Source organism: Triticum urartu, chromosome 3 (assembly GCF_003073215.2).
Source record: "Triticum urartu cultivar G1812 chromosome 3, Tu2.1, whole genome shotgun sequence".
Taxonomy (NCBI): Eukaryota; Viridiplantae; Streptophyta; class Magnoliopsida; order Poales; family Poaceae; genus Triticum; species Triticum urartu.
Genome location: NC_053024.1, coordinates 468,080,161 through 468,086,160, shown reverse-complemented (window position 1 = coordinate 468,086,160; position 6,000 = coordinate 468,080,161).

Genomic DNA, 6,000 nt, shown 5'->3' with positions numbered 1-6,000 from the left:
TTAAGGCTACTCTGTTTTTAACTTAATACTCTAGATGCATGCTGGATAGCGGTCGATGAGTGGAGTAATAGTAGTAGATGCAGAATCGTTTCGATCTACTTGTCACGGACGTGATGCCTATATACATGATCATGCCTAGATATTCTCATAATTATGCACAATTCTATCAATTGCTCAACAATAATTTGTCCACCCACCGTAGAATACTTATGCTCTTGAGAGAAGCCACTAGTGAAACCTATGGCCCCCGGGTCTATTCTCATCATATCAATCTCCATCACTTTTATATTGTTTTGCTATTTACTTTGCCTTTACTTTTTACTTTGCATCTTTATATCAAAAATACCAAAAATATTATATCTATAAGATCTCACTCTCGTAAGTGACCGTGAAGGGCTTGACAACCCCTAATCGCGTTGGTTGCGAGTAGCTATCGCTTTGTGCAGGTACGAGGGACTTGAGCGTGGGCTCCTACTGGATTGATACCTTGGTTCTCAAAAACTGAGGGAAATACTTACGCTACTCTGCTGCATCATCCCTTCCTCTTCGGGGAAAACCAACGCAAGCTCAAGACATAGCAAGAAGGATTTCTCGCGCCGTTGCCAGGGAGTCTACGCAAAAAGTCAACATACCAAGTACCCGTCACAATCCCTATCTCTCGCATTACATTATTTGACATTTGCCTCTCGTTTTCCTCTGCCCCACTTCACCCTTGCCGTTCTATTCACCCTCTCTCTCTATCCTCCCTCTCTTTCTCTATTTGCCTCTTTTTGCCTGTTTCTTGTTTGCTCGTATGGTTGGAATAGTTGTTTATTTAAGATCTATGGATCCTCATCCGCTTGCTAATCTTTTTAAGAGATCCAGTTATGTTGAACCAATTGCTAGTGAGTTTTGTGCACTAGATTATCTTTATGAAGTTTTGCTTGAAATTAGTGAATCTGAAAATTGCGATGAAGTATTTTATGAAGCGATTCACGATAGATCTTTGAATAAAAAGCATGATTGCAATGATTTTACTATAAATTCTATTGATGTCAATTGTGCTAATAATATGCAAAACCCTAAGCTTGGGGATGCTAGTTTTGCTATGTCTACTACTTGTTGTAATGATCATGATTGGGGTGATTCTTATTATGATATTGAAAATTTATTTAAGCCCCATGATGAATATGAGATTGATAATAGTGTTAGCAATATTATTAAAAGTGGGTTTGGAAAGGTCATGACTTTAGTTAATGTTAATCCCACTATTTTGGAAGAGTGTCAACTTTGCATGCATATGGATCATGTTGAAAATATTTTGTGTGATAGCTATTTTGTTGAATTTGCTTATGATCCCTCATGCAATTATTATGAGAGAGGAAAATATGGTGGTAGAAATTTTCATGTTACTAAATTACCTCTCGTTATGTTGAGATTGCTATTGTTTCTTTCCGCTTCCTTGCATATGCTAGTTTTTGCTTGCCTTGGTAATTTGTTTGCCTATAAGATGCCTATGCATAGGAAGTATGTTAGACTTAGATGTGTTTGTCACATGCTTTATGATGCTCTCTTTGTGCTTCAATTCTTGTATTTCATGTGAGCATCATTAAAATTATCAATGCCTAGCTTTAAGGATTTAAAGAAAAGCGTTTGTTGGGAGACAACCCAATATTTATGCTTTCTGTTATTTAATAAATAAATTATTTAGCCTCTGTTTTGGTTGTGTTTTTTGTGTTTAATTAGTGTTTGTGCCAAGTAGAACCGTTGGGAAGACCTGGGGAAAGTCTTGTTGAACTTGCTGTAAAAAACAGAAACTTTAGCGCTCACGAGAACTGGTGTCATTTTTATTTGAAGAGTGCTATTTATTTAATTCTTTTTGCATATTATTAATAGATAAATTCCTCACGTCCGGAAATTTATTTTAGAATTTTTGGTGTTCCAGATCTTGCGCTAGCTACAGATTACTACAGACTGTTCTGTTTTTGACAGATTCTGTTTTTCGTGTGTTGTTTGCTTATTTTGATGAATCTATGGTTAGTAAAATATTTTATAATCCATAGAGAAGTTGGAATACAGTAGGTTTAACACAAATATAAATAAAGAATGAGTTCATTACAGTACCTTGAAGTGGTCTTTTGTTTTCTTTCGCTAACGGAGCTCACGAGTTTTCTATCTTGAGTTTTGTGGTGTGAAGTTTTCAAGTTTTGGGTGAACTCTTTTGATGGATCATAGAACAAGGAGTGGCAAGAGCCTAAGCTTGGGGATGCCCGTGGCACCCCCAAGATAATCCAAGGACACCAAAAATTCAAAGCTTGGGGATGCCCCGGAAGGCATCCCCTCTTTTCGTCCACTTCCATCGGCAATTTACTTGGAGCTATATTTTTATTCACCAACATGGTATGTGTTTTTCTTGGAGCGTCTTGTATTATTTGTGTCTTTGTTTGTTAGTATGACACAATCATACTTGTTGTACACACCTTTTGAGAGAGCCATACATGAATTAAAATTTGATAGAATACTCTATGTACTTCACTTATATCTTTTGAGCTAGATAATTTTGCTCTATGTTCTTCACTTATATCTTTTGAGCTAGATAATTTTGCTCTATGTTCTTCACTTATATCCTTTGAGCTAGATAATTTTGCTCTATGTGCTTCACTTAGATCTTTTAGAGCACGATGGTGGATTCGTTTTAAAGAAACTATTGATCTCTCATGCTTCACTTAAATTAATATGAGAGTCTCTTAATAGCATGGTAATTTGCCTAATAATAATATGCTTGGTATTCAAGATTTGTGAAACTTTCTTTTGAGTGTGTTGAATACTAAGAAAAGATTGAAGCATGATAATTGTTTTGAGATATGGAGGTGATAATATTAAAGTCATGCTAGTTGAGTAGTTGTGAATTTAAAGAATACTTGTGTTGAAGTTCGTGATTCCCGTAGCATGCACGTATGGTGAACCGTTATGTGATGAAGTCGGAGCATGATTTATTTATTGATTGTCTTCCTTATGAGTGGCGGTCGGGGACGAGCGATGGTTTTTTCCTACCAATCTATCCCCCTAGGAGCATGCGCGTAATACTTTGCTTTGATAACTTCTAAATTTTTGCAATAAGTGTATGAGTTCTTTATGACTAATGTTGAGTCCATGGAGTATACGCACTCTCACCCTTCCACGCTTGCTAGCCTCTCTAATACCGCACACCTTTCGCTGGTATCATACACCTACCACATACCTTTCTCAAAACAGCCACCATACCTACCTATTATGGCATTTCCATAGCCATTCCAAGATATGTTGCCATGCAACTTTCCACCATCTAGTTCATCATGACACATCCATCATTGTCATATTGCTTAGCATGATCATGTAGTTGACATAGTATTTGTGGCAAAGCCACCGTTCATAATTCTTTCATACTTGTCACTCTTGATTCATTGCATATCCCGGTACACCGCCGGAGGCATTCATATAGAGTCATACTTTGTTTTAGTATCGAGTTGTAATCATTGAGTTGTAAATAAATAGAAGTATGATGATCATCATTCAATAGAGCATTGTCCCAAAAAAAGGCCAAAGAAAAAAAAGAAGGCCCAAAAAATATATAAATAAAAAAGGGGCAATGCTACTATCCTTTTTTTCCATACTTGCGCTTCAAAGTAGCACCATGATATAGCGAGTCTCATATTTTGTGCTTCAAAGTAGCACCATGTTCTTCATATAGAGAGTCTCATATGTTGTCACTTTCATATACTAGTGGGAATTTTACGTTATAGAACTTGGCTTGTATATTCCAATGATGGGCTTCCTCAAATTGCCCTAGATCTTCCTGAGCAAGCAAGTTGGATGCACACCCACTAGTTTTTTTGTTGAGCTTTCATACATTTATAGCTCTAGTGCATCCATTGCATGGCAATCCCTACTCACTCACATTGATATCTATCGATGGGCATCTCCATAGCCCGTTGATACGCCTAGTTGATGTGAGACTATCTTCTCCTTTTTGTCTTCTCCACAACCACCATTCTATTCCACCTATAGTGCTATATCCATGGCTCACGCTCATGTATTGCGTGAAGATTGAAAAAGTTTTGAAAAAGTTAGAGTATGAAACAATTCCTTGGCTTGTCATCGGGGTTGTGCATGATTTAAATACTTTGTGTGGGGAAGATGGAGCATAGCCAGACTATATGATTTTGTGGGGATAACTTTCTTTGGCCATGTTATTTTGAGAAGACATAATTGCTTTGTTAGTATGCTTGAAGTATTATTATTTTCTATGTCAATATAAACTTTTGTCTTGAATCTTTCTAATCTGAATATTCATACCACAATTAAGAAGATTTGCATTGAAATTATGCCAAGTAGCACTCCGCATCAAAAATTCTCTTTTTATCATTTACCTACTCGAGGACGAGCAGGAACTAAGCTTGGGGATGCCTGATACGTCTCCAACGTATCTATAATTTTTGATTGCTCCATGCTATATTATCTACTGTTTTGGACTATATTGGGCTTTATTTTCCACTTTTATATTATTTTTGGGACTAACCTATTAACCAGAGGCCCAGCCCAGAATTGCTGTTTTTTTTGCCTATTTCAGTGTTTCGGATAAATAGAATATCAAACGGAGTGCAAACGGAATAAAATCTTCGGAAACGTGATTTTCTCACCGAACGTGATCCAGGAGACTTGGACCCTACTGCAAGGGATCAAAGAGGTGGTCACGAGGGTGCCCCCCCTTGGGCGCGCCCCCTGCCTCGTGGGCCCCTCGGTGCTCCACCGACATACTCCTTCCTCCTATATATACAGACGTACTCCCAAATGATCAGAACAAGAGCCAAAAACCTAATTCCAGTGCCGCAACTTTCTGTATCCACGAGATCCCATCTTGGGGCCTGTTCCGGAGCTCCGCCGGAAGAGGGCCGTCATCACGGAGTGCTTCTACATCATCCTAGCCCCTCCGATGAAGTGTGAGTAGTTTACCTCAGACCTTCGGGTCCATAGTTAGTAGCTAGATGGCTTCTTCTCTCCCTTTGAATCTCAATACAAAGTTCTCCCCCTCTCTCGTGGAGATCTATTTGATGTAATCTTCTTTTTGCGGTGTGTTTGTTGAGACCGATGAATTGTGGGTTTATGATCAAGTCTATCTATGAATAATATTTGAATCTTCTCTGAATTCTTTTATGCATGATTGGTTATCTTTGCAAGTCTCTTTGAATTATCCGTTTGGTTTGGCCAACTAGATTGGTAGTTCTTGCCATGGGAGAAGTGCTTAGCTTTGGGTTCGATCTTGCGGTGTCCTTACCCAGTGACAGAAGGGGCAGCAAGGCACGTATTGTATCGTTGCCATCGAGGATAACAAGATGGGGTTTATTTCATATTGCATGAATTTATCTCTCTACATCATGTCATCTTGCTTAAGGCGTTACTCTATTTTTAACTTAATACTCTAGATGCATGCTGGATAGCGGTCAATGAGTGGAGTAATAGTAGTACATGCAGAATCGTTTCGATCTACTTGTCACGGACATGATGCCTATATACATGATCATGCCTAGATATTCTCATAATTATGCACAATTCTATCAATTGCTCAACAGTAATTTGTTCATCCACCGTAGAATACTTATGCTCTTGAGAGAAGCCACTAGTGAAACCTATGGCCCCCGGGTCTATTCTCATCATATCAATCTCCATCACTTTTATATTGTTTTGCTATTTAATTTTCCTTTACTTTTTACTTTGCATCTTTATATCAAAAATAACAAAAATATTATATCTATCAGATCTCACTCTCGTAAGTGATCGTGAAGGGCTTGACAACCCCTAATCGCGTTGGTTGCGAGTAGCTATCACTTTGTGCAGGTACGAGGGACTTGAGTGTGGGCTCCTACTGGATTAATACCTTGGTTTCTCAAAAACTGAGGGAAATACTTACGCTACTCTGCTGCATCATCCCTTCCTCTTCGGGGAAACCAACGCAAGCTCAAGACGTAGCACTCTAGGGCATAT